Source organism: Plodia interpunctella, chromosome 15 (assembly GCF_027563975.2).
Source record: "Plodia interpunctella isolate USDA-ARS_2022_Savannah chromosome 15, ilPloInte3.2, whole genome shotgun sequence".
NCBI classification, from domain to species: domain Eukaryota; kingdom Metazoa; phylum Arthropoda; class Insecta; order Lepidoptera; family Pyralidae; genus Plodia; species Plodia interpunctella.
The window spans coordinates 5,164,062-5,183,390 of record NC_071308.1 but is presented as its reverse complement, the minus strand read 5'-3'; the positions used below and the strand labels follow the sequence as shown (position 1 = coordinate 5,183,390).

The window sequence follows — 19,329 nt, the reverse complement described above, 5'->3', positions numbered from 1 at the left end:
GGAAGACAATAATGGGAATTCGTCAATAATAATTTGTAAGAATTCATACTTGGAATATAAAGAACTAAGAACGAATCCTCAATAGGATTAGAACACCTAATAAGTAAACTAATGTTAAATTGTGTTAAGTTCGTCACTTAGTAGATAATAATGACGTAACGTTTTCGATAAAGCATTACGTAAATTTCCAATTTGCGTTATATCTTGGCCCTCATTAGTATATGAGGTCCAAGATATAACGCAATTTAGGTCTAATTCATCGTATCAATTCATTTCAGTAGTATTATAACTTTACAAATTGAATTGAAATTAATTTACTTAAATAAAAAATAATAATACCTATGACGCTTATAATTTTAAACTGCAATTTACCGTAATTTTATCGTGATCGTAATTTAAAAATATTCATGTGTTATGTATAAATATTTAAATAAGGACAACACAAATAATTCAGGTCCATCAATTTTCATATCTACTCGAATTAATAAAAGTCGACTGAGAAAATATCTCACGTTCAATATTTTGCTCAATTCTTACCGCCAATATTAATATTGTATTATGAATTCGACATGAAAGATGAAAGCATCCAGCGAGAAGCCAAGTTCAATTTGTAATCAGATCCGTGCGTGATCTACATTTTTATGATAGGTACATGTGAAAAAAACAGAATATTTTGTTCCGATGCATTTAGAACTGCCATTTTTTTTGTTTGAAATAGGATAATAAAACACAAAGACAGAAAAAGCACTAACAAACGATTTATTTTTTTATTTTATGAAGAAATATTAGTCTATAAAAAGTACTTATAAAATCAGGTTTATTCATTGATTTGCTAAATATAAATAAAATAATATATATCCCGATTTGCTGAAAGCACATAATTCTGTCAGAAACATCCAACAGCACTCACGAACCTATTCTGTAGAAGATGGTGAACTCACAAACTCATAACACGCAATTTATCTCTTACTCGAGACTGTATTAACAAAGTTTAGCTCAATACACTAGGAGGGACAATCGTGAGCCACTGAATTCCCGGGCCGTGAGTGGCCAAGTTTTTATCGTTTATTGTGCTCTTACCATAGATTTATATTTTGACAGATATCGTTTACGTGTTGAAGTACTCTATTTCTATGAAGTAGACATAGCAGCGAGTCTCTTACATTTAACTGTAGGACGTGATTTCTTTATTATTTACTAGAGGCCCGTCCCGGCTTCGCTCGCGTAAAAAACATAATAAATTATACCACTAAACCTTCCCCTGAATCACACTATCTATTGGTGAAAACCGTATGAAAATCATTTTTGTCACCAATTTTTGAGTTTATCACAAACAGACAGACACACAGACGCGGCAGTTGACTTTTAGTAATATATAATGATGTACACAAATAACAGTTTAAATATAAAACTTACAAATAGGAAACAAACTTGTTTCTATAACAACTTCTTCCCTTAGATAACAGATAGTAGATTTAGATATGTCTCCAGCAATAAACTATATAAAAATATACGAAAGTACCTTTATGTACACCAGCGTTTATGAGCATATCGCGGTATTTATCGTATATCATATCATTCACAATCAGTTCTTTAGCATTTTGTGGAGATGCGATATCTACCTTTAACAAATCTGTGGTTCTAACTTATATTACGTGTCGGGCGACACGCAAGTCTCGCCTTACAAGTTATAAAATTCATAGATTTTACAGGAGGTAAGCTTACGCACGCGAGTAAGTGTTACATTGTGAGTTATTTATCTTAACCGCACTATAAAAGTAGAGGGTATAAAGTTTTTTTAGTCGTAAATCAATAAGTTATGCGTTCAAAATAACTATGACCGTTAAAAGTGCTGAATTATACCTTGCAGTTTTAGTTATGATTTCATCTTTTGTAAATAAATGTGCAGTACCGTATTACGGTACATTTAAAAAAAGCTAAATTAAGGACTAGTCACGTGATTGTGATGCTCCATACTTCAATAAGATAATATTAAATTCAGTAGTAAAAAATCATTATTTTATCAATCTACTAAATCAATAGGATACTAGTGCTAAAAAAGCATAAAAGAAATAGCATAACCGTATAAAAGTAACGTTAGTCAAATATTTTTAGAAGAACTAGTATAGACAAATGGACCAAGAAATAGGCGATTCTTATCCGATAAATAGGCGTGTGGTCCCCGCCCAGGAATAGGACCACTCCATATCCTCCCGTTAATGTAGTCAATATCTGATAGACAACAATAGCATGACCAAAGAGGGTTGACATCAGACAGGAGGCCGGCTGTAAAATAATGGTTAAATCTTCAAAATTCTACTTTTTCCGCGATCCGTCTTGGTTTGGGCGTCATACCTTCAAATTCAAATAATTCAAGTAATATTAATAAAGAAACATTTCGAAAAGTCATTTAATGTTCACACAAAATGGAACAGGTGATCACATTCTCAAAAGCAATGGAAATTATACGTTCACATATTTTCCCAAAGCAATTTATCAAGCTGTATAAGTAGGTCACTGAAACCACTTATTGGGTCATGTCAAATTATGTCACAGTGACGTCAGAGGTAAACAAATGAAAATCAGTAAATACGCAGTGAATTCCAGGTTCAAATGTTTCATTTTAGAATAAGAAAAATGTGGCTGTTGAGAGCAATGGATATTGAATTCTATGCCTTTTGAAATAATGCTGTCAGTCGCACTTAAATGTTAGATTCTCGTTAAGGCTGGTCTGGAAAGGAATTGAAGAAAGAATTCTGGCTGGTTCCGAGGGAGGCATTGTGGTGTAACTGCTGGGATCCGGTTTTTTCCACTAATGAGGTGCGGTCACGAATCATTTTATGGTGAAGTACGACGACTTAATTCAATGTAAATTGGCCGTAATGAATTCATGTCATAGTGTAAATCTGTTAGATTAGGAAACATGTAAAAGATTACAAAATTTCAAAGTTTAAATCTTAATTACTATTTTTTTTATGACTTTGACATTTTTATTTTACATTACTACCAATTTAAAAATATAAATTTAATCGCTTCAATATATTTTTCAGTATATAACAGGTCACATAATATGAAAGATTATTCAAATGACTTTTCTGAAACCTAAATCACGGGCGACAAAGCAAAAAAGCATTCATTGAAAGCACATTTATCTTGTAAATAGATGTTGGGCGCAAAGCAACATTCTTCGCGTCGCTATGTTTTGAGTCGAGCTCCCAAGGGGAGAAAAAAGGGAAATGTTCGTAATATCGGAATTATAACGAGGGCTATGTCAACTCAATGTCAGGGAGCGTCTCGACTTCTTCCCGGCGAAAATAAAGCATTTGTGTAATCGGGATCATATCTTTGAGTTGAGGAAATATTCTTTTGTTTTTAAGTTTGATCATTTTGTAATGGAAAAGTAGGTGGTTAATATTTCAGAAACATTAAGTAAAGTCTGAAATAAGTAAAATTTTTAAATTACTAATTTTCACTTGAAATTTATACTTTTCAATTCATTATAAATTTAATAGCCCTTTGCCCAGCAGTGTGACTCAGCTACAGGAAGTTTGCTTGTGTTTGTTTTTGTGTTAAGTCTACAAGACTGAGATTATGAAAATAGAAAGTACTTAATAGTTATTAAACATTGTATAATACATATTGTAGTTACCTATTAATAACATTGAACCGATTCTGGAGTCAACATCGGCGGTTAGTAAACTATTAGTAACGTAAGTAAGTAACGTAGTAAAGTATTTATTTCATGACCATATTTAATATTTTATCATCATCGATGTATCCTGAAAATTACCGAATAATTACGACGAAAACTAAACATATTACAAAGCAGCGCGAAATGATACGATCCGACACTGTCAAACCTTTGTACGTATCTCTTTATAATCGTAAAACTACATACACAACGTCACATCGCGTCTAACTGCGCTCTGCCGCTTAATTAGGACGCTGGTTTATATGTCAAATTTGACAAATACAGCTCCAGTGTATTAATAGCATGGATTTAGTAAGTACTTCGCCGGAGTACCTACTAATTCCATGGATAATAGTCAACCCAGTTATAAAGGGCTACCACAACACAGCTAATTGTCAAGCAGACCAACCGGTCATAGGGCATTAATTATGGCCCCACAAATCATCCATCAATCAACCACTAGACGGCACGCCCCTCTCCCCCGATTCCCACCCCCTAGTGGTAGCCTCTGAAATAATATCCATTAGTGTCAATTTCATCTTGTGAAAGCGAAATTTCTTTTCAGAGTTTATGTTTATTGATTAGTTTTGAAAGGCGCGATATTAATTACCAAATAAGGATTTTTACAGCTTCAATTTTATATATTTTCACGATGAAATGGAAGAAAATGTAATCTCCTTTAATGAAGCAACATGAAATAGGCATTCAGAAATATTAACATTTTGTTGATTGAAAGCTTTAAGTGGATTATATGATTTGAAATAAATAAGAGTAATTCTCTCTCTGAGATAATTATATTTTGTTAATTAATTACAGTTTTAAAACTTCTTACACAAAGGGTTGAAAGGCTAACTATTCGCAGTATAATAATGTAATTAAATAATCAGACTGTTCCTTTGTTTTAATACTATATTACCGACTTCAAAAAAGAAGGAGTTTCTGAATTTATCACGGTATTTTTTAAGCCAGTGATTTTAGCATTAAAATAGAACGGTCTAAATCAACATTTAACATTTTAATATTACTGTTCTAATAAAATATATTCTAGAATACTTAATTACATAATTATAATAATTTTAAATATAACAATTACATAATTTATTATATAAATGAAATTCTAGTATTCTAACAAAATTACAAATTGTTCTTGTTCTCTCTTTCATTCTTTCTCTCATGATATAGGTTGTAATCTCAACTGTGACACCTTGAAAAACGAAAAAAATCTTAAAATTTTGAAAATTTACTTTTGTTCAATGTCCAGAACCTCACACATAAGCTGAATATTGTCAGGAAAAAAGGTTAACATAATTTTAATTGGCTACGACAAGTAGTTGCCACATTAGCAAAACACCGCCACGTCTGGGAAACCTGACAAAGGCTCCGCTATGTATTTATCTTTTATCACTTGCTGACTGCGACGAATTTAACGACGGTTGACGAGCAAAAAGTTACGAGAATATTGGCCTATATGAAACTTCGTAAGTTGGACAAAAACTGAACATTTTTTATATGAAAGAAAATGGGTGCCATTGTTATATGAACCTATGATTTCTTCTCATTCACACAGCTGCAAATTCACAGGCACTATAGAATTTTTAGTGTTGAGTCCTCAATCATCAGTGACAATTAAGATTTTAAATAAATTTTTATTTAAACACTTTTAGTATACCTATATATACTAACAGACATGGTTGAAGAAGATTATACTCGTATATACTCTAATATGTAGGATTGTAGGTATACTAGTATATATCCTTACATAGTTCTAAGTACACGAGTAGAAGACTACTCGTGTACTTAGAACTAAGGATGTATGTGTATATGTTTGTAACATTCTACTCGACGGATTGTTATGAAATTTGGTACACGGGTAGAATATAACCAGGATAACACATAACACACCAACACACACCACGAGAGCGAAGCTCCGGGCCGCAGTTAGTGATGGCATAAAGTTTGAAGAAAAAAATTAAAAAATATTTCTTTTGAAGTAAAAAATAGTCATAATGTTCCAAATTAGAAGTTCGACTTGTCCGCTTTGAAAATATTTCTTTATTTTCTTTTAAATACCATAAAAAATACCTATTTTAATATACGGTAAAAAGTGGAGTAATTTCTTATACCCAATTATCCACCAGTTGCATGTTAAAGGAACTAGCGCAGTCATGCCACTTCTTACAGTAATGTTATGCAACCACAAGTGCAGGAAACTATCTCATGCTTACAAATACTGCATTTGCCAGACGTTAATATGCGTTTTTCATGTCAGCTGCAGATGCAACTCGCAGTATATTGCATGACTCAGTGCTGCAGACATTCTAATTATTTCTATTCTATTTTAAAAGTAAATTAAAAGAAAATTAGTTTTTAATTCTTCACCTCACTGTTGATTCTTTAAAAATCATCTATTAAATAGGCGCGTTAAATTAAATTAAAACGAGTAAAATACTTAACGTGTCTTGTTTAATTGTTGTTGTTGCTTCGTTTTTTTTTTTTTAATTTTAATATTACCTAAGGTAATGTTTTCAACTTATTTTTTATTTTCTCAATTCACTAAATACTGGAAAATCGTAAAACAATATAACAACAGTTTTTATTACACTATATATACGTTAATAAAAACGAAAATTATAAAAAAAGGGTTGACTGTTCACAGATTAGATTTCGTGCATATAAAGCTAATATAAAAAATATAGGTATACAATTTTTGTTTTTTATTTATAAAATATCTCGTATTTTACAACGTTCCGGTCAGTACAGTTCTGTAGACAAACCATCAACAAAGTGTCAACGTAATCAGGGGTACACTTGAGAACAAAAGGCGATCTAATCCAACCAGCGACCTTGTTCTTCCGGGAATCAGTCACTGTGTCCTTCAGCCGAGGACCGTTCAGGAAGAATGGATTTTGTACAAAGGTTTACGTGATATGACTGCTCATATTAATTTATAAGGCGCGTTTGTGACATAAGTTACATTATAAAATAAATTGTAGTATTTTGGACGTCAAATTTAATGATACAACGAGTACCTACACTACGACAAAACGACTATACTATGTACTTCAAGTATTAAATTTTTTTTTTCCATAGCAAAAAGTGAATTATATTCAGCCAATATCTTTAATAATATTTTTTATAGATGTGTATTGTAGCACTTATTATTCCATAAAAACCTTATTATTATAAATACTTCGTATTATTTTGCTTTACAAGAAATATATGTATCTAAGAAAAGTGACGTGAAGTTATATAAATTCAATAAGATACACATATCCCAGTGGATGCCAACTAGGGATGCCGACGACCACGCGGAGTGGAGACGCAAAAGTAATAAATCGGACCCTGGGCTCCGATGCTAAACGGCTGAGGAAGAAACCGGGAATACACTTAGAAGAGAGAAAGTAAGCTCCACATCAAAGGTTTATATAAAAGCAGTCAGCCATGAGATAGTAAATCTAATTTACCTGATTGCAGATTTGATGTAAATTCAGTGAATACGGTAAACTGCAATCCCTTTAGGTCAGAATCAACCCTTTTAGGCAAAATCTAAAGGGTTGTTTATTCACTCCCTTTCGATCGCATCTCTGATAGCTGATTTAAATTGGTTTGAGAATCTTAAATAAATTGATACTGAATAACCTTTTACATTCCGTTACGCGGATTAATTTCAGTTTCAAATGACTAAAAGTTACCCTCTATTTCTCTCATTCTCGCATGTTCGATGTCCACATAAAATAACAAAATTTAACCCTCTCTGGAGATTGTTACCTATCAGCTGCCAAGGTTTTCATTTCCTTCATCGTCTCGTACGATATCCACAGATTCACCTGTATGAAGTGGTTCTATACTAAAGCAAGAACTACGCGCCATAAGAAGCTAACAATGTTACTATAACCAGGTTCTTTAAATCGATTTGACTTAAATCTAATCGACTATTTTGATTCAAGACAACAATTTTAAAAAAGTCCAAAAAGAAAAATTAAAAAAGGTACATTTATTTCATTTGGAAAAACACATGTAAATTCAAACGTCCATTAAAAAGTTAAAATACCATTAAAAATATCTTCCTTGATCGAAGAGTTATAAATCGTTTTATAAAATAGTAAACTTATATTAGAATTCTTATATTATAAGAACTTTTTCCGATTTGTATGTAGGACACATATTAAACTTTCACGCCCCTGCCGTGGTTCGGGGATTTTCGAATCCCTTCTAGCTTTGACAATTTAGGTATGGTTGAATAGACAATGCTTATCTGCACTTATTTCACAAATAATTTACGTAAATCATGTACTCACAGGTATTTAACTAACGTGTGATTATTATTTTAAAATCGGTCATCGAATTGTCTCATTTTGAATGTTTTTAAACTTGATTTTAAAATTATTTTTCAATGTTGCCATATTAATTATAAAAACTTTTGTGACAAGGAGCTATGTTTGTTGTATATTTTCAAACGAAATCATTTTATTGGATCAGTTTATTTTAGGAAAAAGCATTCGATCATTTTATCTAATATTAGAAATAAATCTAGTCAGTTTAAAGTTGTGTCTGTTTGTAAATTTAGTAGTTGAAATTTCTTCAGCTGAACAACCGATTTAGATGAATATTTGTAGAATGAATTTTAACCAAAATACGATTAGATAAAATATTTTAAGTCTTCTTTCAAATTAAACAAATAATTGAAAAGAAAACAAAACTATATTTTAGTTAATACAAATTATTATTCATTATAAATCTGTCGATAATTATATTAATAATAAAACCACAACATTTTTCTTTCAAATAAAAAGATTTGCTGCGTCATAAATTTGAGCTTTATAAAATACTCTAATGTAAATCAGTAGGTGTATTACGAGAATAAACATTATCTCCTCTTAACAGATATTAAATTGAATTAACAAGCATCTTAAGGCAGATTAACAGATCATTTATCAAGCGAAGCACCATCGTAGCGTAAATCGTAGCAGGTGCTACGACGCTACGACGCTACGACGCTACGACGCATTTACTCTTTCGTAGCATTCAGTGTATAAACTTCATAATATAATTTAAATTAAAAATAAAATATATCTTTTAGTGCGTGGTAGCAGAAAGACAGTTATAAAATAGTCGATCAAAAGTTATGGCATTAGAAAATTCTGTGCTAGTTCGAACTACTTCACAAAAACTTTTACATTAACCCAGACCGTTAGTACAAGTTTGTGAAAAGTTTAAGTGTAAAAAGTTACAACAATTATAAAACTTTGAGCTGTTACAGACTTCGCTGTGGACATCCGGGGCATGACCATGGAGCTAACCCGAATTTCGAGCGGGCGAAAAGATACCTTAAAAGTTGACCTCGGCAGACTATTAAATTTATTTTACCGCGTTACAGAAATTGCCACACGGGTTTGTCACGTGGTCGATACACTGATCACTGCACTGTCACATGGTACCTAATATGTACAGGAAGGGATATGGTGTGTCGCGGGCGGTTTTGCCGCCGCGCGGCCGGCCAAGAGCGAGCCGGCTGAGATCACATCTGAGCGGAAAACGCGGGCAGCCGAGAGCCTACCTCGTGAGGACTGCGCGCGCCAGCGCTCGATACCGCACGCCGCGCCCCACTCACACACAACCAGCCATCGCGCCTTACCACCTGTGCGCTCCGTCATAACACGCCATGGTGTTCAGGCATGGCTGTAGCGTAAACAACGCTCGTCTTGGCCAAAGGGACTGTCCCGGACCGGCCTAGATTAAAAGTTTTTATGTCACGAATCCCCGATACATCATCACGCAGATAAAAAGAGACAACTTTATTATATAGTAAAGTTGTGTATTTGTACACTTATTTCTAGATTAAGCTTAGTTTTTTACAGATATTAAATATTAATGACGAGATGATACCGAAAGACGACGACTGATCGACGAAATACCTAATTACGAGCTAACAAAATATATCTTAATTAATCAATCATATAAACGGAGTGCAAGTAAATTTAAAAACAATATCAGAAATAAAACGCTATCTCAAAAGTTGATCCTTCGAATCCGAACCAGTTTATTGCATTACAGTGATAGCCATAGCCGGTATTTGCCCTAGATAAAAATAGACGAGCATCTTCGTATTTGAAACTGCAACAGACGGATAGACTTTCCTATATATGCTCCGGATATAAGTCTACGAATAATATCTGTATATAAATATATAAAATGGCTGCAAATAAAACATGTCTTGAGTAACATATCGAAGAATAATTATTAACATTTGTTTAAGCAAGATAATCTATAAAAATCTTTATGAGTTTTGTTTTATAAAGTCATTCATGATGAAACATAAACTTATCTTAAAATTTTGTTGGAGAACTTTCATTTTAAAGCTGTAGAGTACGTTTGCACGCGCTAAGCTCTGGTACTCTTGCCCTTTGGTTTAATAGTTAACAATATAGATTGTATACATGACAGACATACACGTCCATACATTTGATATTTTAACGCTGAGCGTCGCTTTGTCTGCAAATAGTTTTACATGCAACAAAAGAACTGTCAGCAGATAGTCGTAAATGGATCTTTTGGTTGGTCCTGAAAAGGACCTTTTCTTTGACCCTAAATAGAATTATTTAGTTCCTTTGTCCTAATGAGGACAACCAGTAAGGAAGGCCAGTAGTGGATATATTAATTAATGTATTCATACAGATCCGGACGACATAATATGCTCAGGGTGAAATCCTGTAGTCAATTTTGAGGTTGACTTTAACTTGCACGCCGCTGAAGATTAGACAAAATGTCGACAAAACATCAAAGATAACGGTGCAAGAAGTGAAAACATTTCATTTAATATGGAAATATCTAGATGCTAGAGTTGCAGATTTCCAATTAGCTAAGCTTCCGTCTAAGTTTACTGTGCCTTCAAACTTTACGACTTCTATAAAATATACACAGAGCTGTTTATTAAATTTTATCGCTTCGGGTGTGTATTTGGTTTAATAAATTATTGCAGAGACAATTTTATGTTTAACTATATTACTCACAAAACAATAACATACATAATTTTGAGTTAGCATGCAACGCAAAACCGCTTTTGTAGTCAAATTGTATGTTGTTGTCATTAATTCATTTTTGATTTTCGTATTGATATACTTAAATTCCTTTTCATGTATGTCCGTTTTGTTTATTATTTTTAAATTTTTTTTTTTCTTATTTCAATATATTTACTTTTATGCTCAAGATTTTCACTACTATTTCAGATAAATATTGCTATAAACTCAGCCATAGGTATTTCATTAACATAAACAAATTCTTGATAAAACAACAAAAAATCTTTGTGTTTCTATTTTTCGACATCCCTGAGCTAACAATTCGTTGGAGTGTTGGAATAAGTGGCATGGCTGCCTTGGGATAGGTGTCTCATTTGTAGGTAATCCTGTAACATTTCCGTGGCTTAAGCTTGTACAGCCAACAGCACATCAAACTCGACAACTGTAGCAATTTGGTCCTATTACTACCGCAAAAAGGTTTATAAAAAATAACTTGTCCTGCTTTAAACTGTACATTACTTCATTGGCTTTAAAAACATGGTCATTTTTTTTAGCATTCTGGTAACAAAAAAGATAATTTAGAACATAGCTAAACGTAAAGATATTTGGAGAGGCCAGAGAAGGCCTTCCAGTAATGGGAATTTTCTCTCTCTCATCTGAGCGTTTTCTCCGTTTCATCCTAAGCCGTAAAATGTCGTAGTCCAGGATCCGCTGTAGCTTTTGACCTAAATTTGGCATTGCTTCCCAGGAATGGACAATCTAGATCAATAAAATATACTTTTACTATAAGTTGGTGAGTTGAGCTACTGACTCCAGTTGGCACATAAAAAATCTCATGAATCCATGACGTGAAAGACGCTACGCTACGATGGCCTTAAGCTATGGAACGTCACAACCGAAAATATTATCAGGATCATGAGAGAGAAAGTGGATATAAAAGAAGATATCGATAATAGATCGGCACGGACCATGGGCTCCGACGCTCAACGCCTGAGGAAGAAACCTGGAATACGCTCAGATGAGAGACAGATAATATGGACCAAAATCTCCGTTATAATTAAGAATTATTTTTTGGGCAAATCACGTTGAATGTAACAATTTGTATTACGGTGTAAGATAAGAACATGTTAGATTCTTGTACAGGGATAAATTATATACATTATATAATAATAAACTTGCGGTGCTTTTTCTTGGCCGTTTATTACTCCCACAGGAAGAATTAAATGCTAACACAAAACAAACTTGACACGGTGGTAATTTTGTCTCTCTCTCTCTCTTTATCTCTCGTTCTCGCGTGTTTCCGGTACGTACGTGGCATTCTTAAATGTAACGGGATATATTTCGAAGACTTGGTTAAGTTTTTACCTCCAGCCTGCCTCCTCCTGCCTGATGTCAACCCTCTTTGGCAATGCTATAGTTGCTTGTCAAGGCTTTTTATCCTTTAGTAGCCTTGTATGACAACCACGGATCGATATGGAGTGGTTCTATTTTAACGGAACCACACACTGATCGTTATTGAATTACATACCAAATATATACTTGATAAAAATATACTTGTAATACTGTGTATTAGCCGCACACATAGTGCTACAAGTATATTTTTACTTGCCGTCGGTAGGTAGTCGCAAAATTCATGTCAGATGCCTTTAGGCGACTTAATAATAACTATTAAAATCTGACACCAGTAGTGTTGCCAATAACACACTGAAGAAACAGCAGTTGAGATCGTAATCAATATTCATTTAATTCGAGTAATAACACCGCATACAAATATCATACATCTAACTAAGTAACTGGAGCGGTGGTGGTGTAATGATTAAGACGCCCGCCTGTGGATCGAAAGATCCCAGGTTCGAATCCTACTACTCATGCCACATGAGTTTGTATACCAATCTGACTCATGTATAGTAGTTTTCATCGACCACCACTTGCTTACGGAGAAGGAAAACATCGTGAGGAAACCTGCACACTGGTTGATTCTCATTAACTTTTGTGTGAAATGGAGAAGGCAATGGCAAACCACACCATTAATAATGCCAAGAAAGTTGTTGTGTGTGTTTCATTCCACGTAATGACCACGACCCTCAGCCATGAGAAATACGACTATGAAGAAGAAGAACTAAGTAACGAAGCTCGAGTATTTATGCAGTTATAAAAATAACCCTAACTAAAATATTTGCAGTTAACGTTACGGTAAACAGGTCGTAACACACTGCTAGTCATAACCTATTTAGATAACGTGCAGGTTGAGACATATATAGTTATTACTACTACTAGGTACAAACGTGGTTGAGTTAGTTAGATTTTGTTATTCCTGAAATACATAACAAACCAAGACACAGACAACTTTTGTTTATTCCTGAAATACATAACAAACCAATTAAGCTAACATACTTAAGTAGAAAAAAGGCTTCACTTTCATTTTCAATTTTGATGTTGAAGATTCATTTATTAATTTTGATGAAATTAAATAATGGAAGGACATTAATAGTATTAATATAGATTATTAAAAGGTTATGGCTGTGTTATCACCATTATAATCTTTTTTTGCCCACTGGTTTAGCCATTCACTTGCCACAAATATACGTTGAAAAATATAACTTGAGTTCTATGACAGATGTCAAATAGTATGAAAATAATACATCTGTCTCTGTCGCTCTCATTTCGAATGTGTCTGTTCAACCTGCTGTGTGTGCTGTGTGTGTGTTATATTTTACATAGTATAGTGTCTTTTTTTCTGTTTGATTTACACCATTGTTACTCAGCTGTGTGTATTTTTATCAAAGTCGTACTAGTTTATTGACACTATAAATTGTTATTTTCTAAAATTGTAGTTTTAGAAACATTAGACATTCTAAATTAATGATCTAGAAATTGTATTACAAAACGACAAGGACACTTGATCCGGCGAATAAAAAAAAAATGTGTATAAAGTCTTTTGTAAATTTTGTTGCAATTACGTCATCGAGCCATATAAAAAATCTTTTTGCTGAAATATGATTTTCACAACTGTCGCATCGGAAATGTAAAATATACAAAAGATTGAACAATGCATTTTTCCAGTTGCTGTACAAAAATATTTTCAATTTTAATTCTTTTACTAATTGAGAAGTCCAAAGTCTATTGCATATTTTATATATATCAATCATACAGGTATATTTAGCCTGATGCCTATGGCATCTACTTACGATATAAAAATCTTTATTTCTTACCAAGTGTGTTATTGCTAACACTGGCGTCAGATATTTTATTCGAGTCACCTGAAGACATCTGACATGACTTATATACCGGCACACACTATCTACTGCCAAATAATACAATTTTATTTATCCGATAGCATAAAGTTGCTAACATTCTGAAACACCTACCTACGTATAAGTAGAAAACGTAGATCTCGAAAATTCCCGGAAGCATGACACGTAATTTTGTCCTTGTTGCGTAATACTTCTATGTGTTGGATATTCTTTGCTTAGCATAAAATAAGAAAATTGGTAAACTTGTGTTACCAATACGTGGTTCCTTAGTCAAAATGAAATTTTAAATTATATAAGTACTAGCTGCGCCCGGGGCTTCGCCCTATGGGAATTTCGTTAGTTATATCAAGTTATATACTACACGTGTCTCAAATTTCATAACAATCCGTCCAGTAGACTTTGCGTGAAAGAGTACCAAACAAACACACATATATCCTCACAAACTTACTAGTATTTTGGAAAGACCATTTTGGAGAAATATTGAAAAAACTTATTAAACACCACTTAGAATTATAGCTACTAATAAAAAAACGTATATACCAGAATTTCTGAATATTCATTACCTTTTTCTTTAATACAAAAAGAAATATTTACTAATTTTCCGTTTCAAAGTTAATATGTCAATGCGTTACGAATTTAGGTAAATCCAATTAGTGCCCCCTTACACTCTCGAAGGATTCTGAAAACCATTTCAACTTTCTGTGTCCCGACCAGATCTTAAGAATTTTATATCATTCATTTATTACTTAAACAGTGTGAGTTTATATTTATTTAACTACCAATTAGTATAATTATATTTATATCAAAATATCCTTACATATTTCTATATGTAAGAATATTTTAATATATTTCATATTTACTAACATGGAATATATTTAAATATTAAATATGTAAATCTTTATTAATATTTACATATTTCTATATGTAAGGATATTTTGATATAAATAGATGATATAAATATAAAAATCCTCTGTCACGTCTGTCTATCGTAATGTCAGATAATGTGATTCCTGAGGAAGGATTAGGTGTATAATTTATTGTTATTACCCGAGCGAAGCCGGGACGGGCCGCTAGTCATGTATAAAAGTACAAAAAGAGCAGCTTAAATCATTATTTATTTTCGCCAAGACTACATTATTAGCTTAGCAAATATTATCCGAGATACTGTACAAATATTTTTCAAACTTTTTCCTCCGAATAAAGTCGTTATCGTGTTTACAGTGACCCTTAATTCGTCGCATGTTATAAACCAGTAAACCGTCACAATATTTGAGGTATTTCGTTGCTTTATTAAACCGTTCCATTGTACTTTGCCCTTTTAAATTATTATCCGAAATATTCTGAAAATTATTCGGCAGAAGCCACATAACAAAATTTTCAGAAACGCTTCGAATATTGCGACGATATTTTAACTGGAGAAACTTGATTTTTAAAACAATATTATTTATGGCCTGTTATTTTTTAATCTCATATAACAAAAAACATTTTATTTTTAATTTATTAATTTTGGCGCTTATGTGTATAACTTTTTTTTTCTTGGAAAGAGAAAAAAATTTTCAGATTAGCTACTTAGTAAAAAGAACTACGATTTTAGAAAAACTATTCACGTATTATTTCGTCCCGTTACCAACATTGCACAAAGTATCAAAATTTTTCCATTTCACACACAAGTAGACCAGTGTGCAGCTTTCCTCACGATGTTTTCCACCGGAAGCAAGTGGTGGTCAGTGAAAACTACTACATATGAGTCAAATTTGTATATAAATTAATGTGGCACGATTAGGATTCAAACCTGGGTTCTTTCGATCCATAGGCGAGTGTCTTAATCATTACACCACCACCGCTCCAACACACTTATATAAGAACTTAATTGATAGAGTACAGTCCTTATAAATTAAGTTCTTAAGTTTAAGATACCAACTAAGCTACTGAACAAGTAGTTACAGTGAGATAACAGTGTAACTTCCGAACCGTATTATTCACAAGTTTAACTCGTAGATTGTTCCGCATTCATCCTATGACGTCTCATCCTCCTCATTATTTTTTCTTTACTCATCTAAATCTCATATTATATATCAGGTATAGGGATACCGACTTATCCAACAAAATTTTATTTTAATATAATTTGTACTTTTAACTTCCTTATTCACTCCCATTTGTTATGATTTTCCAATGTGTCATTAATTTATCCTTGAGTATTATTTACTTGAAAAAAATAAAAATAATTTCTGTAGTAAGTACATTGTGAAGAGGAAAAAATTAAAATTAATTAATTAATTAGTACACGAGTAGTGTTATTAGTAGTTAGTTAAATAGCTTGAGGATGAATAAAATAATTAGGTAATGTACTTGAATTTAAATAATATATTATAATAGTGCATTAGAATGAGTTGGGAATATTACTTCCGGGTGAGTAAGTGTATAGGACGAGTAAGGAACAGACCCAACTTGTATCAAACCATCATTATGGTATCCGAAATCGAAGCTAAAAAAATTAATTTAAGAGCTATGCCCCATTGCTCTGTTGCTTTCCGTTATCCTTCGAGTATGCAGAAATTCTAACTTCTGCGAAGTCGGTGTCAAATCAAGAAACAAGGGAGCCACAACTTGCTGCGTCGTCTCAACGGAGCACGACTGAGCAATGGGGCTCTAAGCTGGAAAGTTACAAATGAAGGAGCATTTCTTAGATCTAGTAAACAAGCCAGTCTAATCTCCTTTATACTGAACAGTCACGGCTTTTGGAACGTCTCCCGATGATTAGTCTAGATTAGAACGGTCTAATCGGGCGGAGATGGAACACATCTTGAGTCTCTTTCTAGACAGAAATAACATTTCAGAGATGGATATTTTCTTTAATAAAAATGCGTAAGAGCCAATGAACTCAATTTCTGATATGAAACGTTTAAATATTTGAGTTTGATACGCGATGTCAAACTTTTTGGAAGTTGAAGAGTCTGTGTGAGGCGGACGTGATTACGCACGAGTAGGTCTTGATTTAATTCCTCCGACGTTACCTAAATGTTGGTACTTTTGCTAACTTCTGAGAGACTTGTTAAACGACATAATCTGAATAAAATGTTCATTATATTGATACTCAATGAGTAAATCTTGATTTAATTAGATATACGGGTCAAAATTACTGTAATTTAATTTTGCTATCTCCGTCTCATCTGGGAATTTTGAGTTTAAATACACTTAACATTCTTCTGATTCAAAAAAACACGTTTGCCAAATTACATCGAAATTCTTCTAGTAGATTTTGAGTGATAGAGTAACAAATATTATCACTCACACACAAAGTCGCCTACATTTTAGTTGGATTTTAAAGGGGTGTCTTTTTTACAAATAAATTAAGCTATACCCTACTCTAAATACAGTTCATATAGAGTGAAATACTTTCACGATAGTAAGTCTTAATAACCCGTCCATCGTATCTAGAACAGTGACGTCACCTCAATTCCTTCACGCCCATCTCAGCGGTTGAATCCACAATGACACCATTGCCCATTTCTTGGAGTTTGTGGATCTGATTTACTTAAATTCCTTTTAATATACTATTATTAAATCCACTTGATTACACCAGCCAACTTTGACGTTAACTATAACCAGCGCACTGCCGTCGTTTAATTATCCAAACCTTCTATAACCTTCTGAGTACTTCTTCGCAGGCTAATGTTAACGTCAAAATAAGATCTTTCAATTGATTTTTCTCCTTTTTTACATCTAAATACTAAATTTCGCAATCCTAGATCCTGGCAAAAGAAGTGAAATCAAAATAATGTCGTTAAGGTGAATGCATGTATACTTAGGTCTGAGAAATAAGGATGGTAAAGACCATCCTAAGTGGAGATGAAAAAGTAAGAAAGCGGACCCTGAATTCATACGCTCATATGCAAAAATAGGCTCCAATGCACAATCTGTCGTAAATTTGGGTTTAATTTGAAATGTTATAGAATGATGTCTATCGTCTAGCATGCCAGTATCAACAATAAAAATTCAATAATTTAACTATCAAAATTCATGGTTTCCCGCCGTATAAAAAATATTTTTATTAATTTAAATTTAAGTCTTAATTTTATTGTTGTGTACTTTATAATGGAAGTTTATTGTACATAAAGGTCACTTGCTCGTTTATATACTTTTAACGAAAACAATTAGGTTTGACAACTAAAACAATTGAATATTGGACACCTTATACGCTTTTGTGTGCCGTTGGCATCTACTGAAATCACGCTCATGCTTAGATGCTTGGTTCGTCTATTTAATTACGACCAGTTGTACTAACGAGAACATAAAATTGATTACTCTACAGACCCTCGGTCCAATACCACAAAATAATCCAGATAAATGGAATAAAGCAGTATATTTAACATTATTCTCGTAGTGGCACGGACATTTCAATTAGCCGCGTAAGCCTGTTACCGGCCTTATCTGCAGGTTGACACTCCACAATAAAGTACAATTCAAAGGCGATGGCGGAAAAAAAGGCATATTTTTAAAGTATTTTCACTACACAGTACAAAATAAAGTCGCTTACACCTGTCTGGCTGTCCCTACGTATGTTATTGTTTATAACATACGTAGGGAGTGTATTCATGAGGAAAGTTTAGGTTTTTACCTAAAGAAGTCGGGGTTGGCGGCTAGTTATTTATGATAACAAGTTACACACAGATATATGATATAACATAATGAGTTACCTGTGGATATATATGGAAACACATAGAACATTTTTTGCTTGCAAAGAAAACTAATGGATGGAGGAAAACTAAACACCTTTAGTTTTCCTCCATCCATTAGTTCATATTAAAAAAATATTGTGTTGCTTCCGTATTTTCGTAAACATGTTAAATAAAGTTTTTTTTTAAATTACGAACAGTATAGCTGTGTAATGAATATCGCTAATGACTTATATTCTTACAATAGTTACAGTAAGTATTTAAACAACAAGTTGAACTGAACGGGTCAGCAAAGCCGTAAACTACAAGTTGCCGACCCGACTCCGCTTCGTCGCTCTTTGTCGATCGTTCCCGGATCAAAGATGGGGGTTTACCCGGGCAAAAACGTTTATGCCTCCTGGCTTTATCCAGGGTTTCGCCCGGATTAAATTCTCAAAGGAATAATAGTATGTTTTTTCCGACATATAAGGCAACCTATGTCCTTCTCCGAACTCCAAACTCCAAACTCCTAACATTATATTTACAAAATTTCAAAAATAATTGATATATTGGGATAAGATTCGAACTTGAAACTTGTGATCTAATAGGTTGCGTTTACGCTTTGCAAAAACTTTATATGCTTAATTTAGTGCCCGGGTGTTAACCCATCCTTGCTCCGGATTAGTTTGATGTTAATCATAAGCTAAAGTTTC

At 33.1% G+C, this 19,329-nt stretch overlaps 1 protein-coding gene across 6 annotated transcripts in view; it reads right to left on the bottom strand.

The window, feature by feature from the left end:
* Nucleotides 1-19,329, bottom strand: part of LOC128676184 (protein unc-13 homolog B-like) — a 229,728-nt gene that overhangs the window by 57,084 nt on the left and 153,315 nt on the right. For 5 of the 6 annotated variants that reach the window (XM_053756176.1, XM_053756177.1, XM_053756179.1 and 2 more), the window contains exon 1: nt 9,130-9,269. The exons of the other annotated variant lie outside the window; for it this stretch is intronic. The gene's annotated coding sequence lies outside the window, so the exon portion shown is untranslated. Of the gene's footprint in view, nt 1-9,129; nt 9,270-19,329 lie in introns of those variants that run through there. 6 annotated transcript variants of the gene reach the window in all.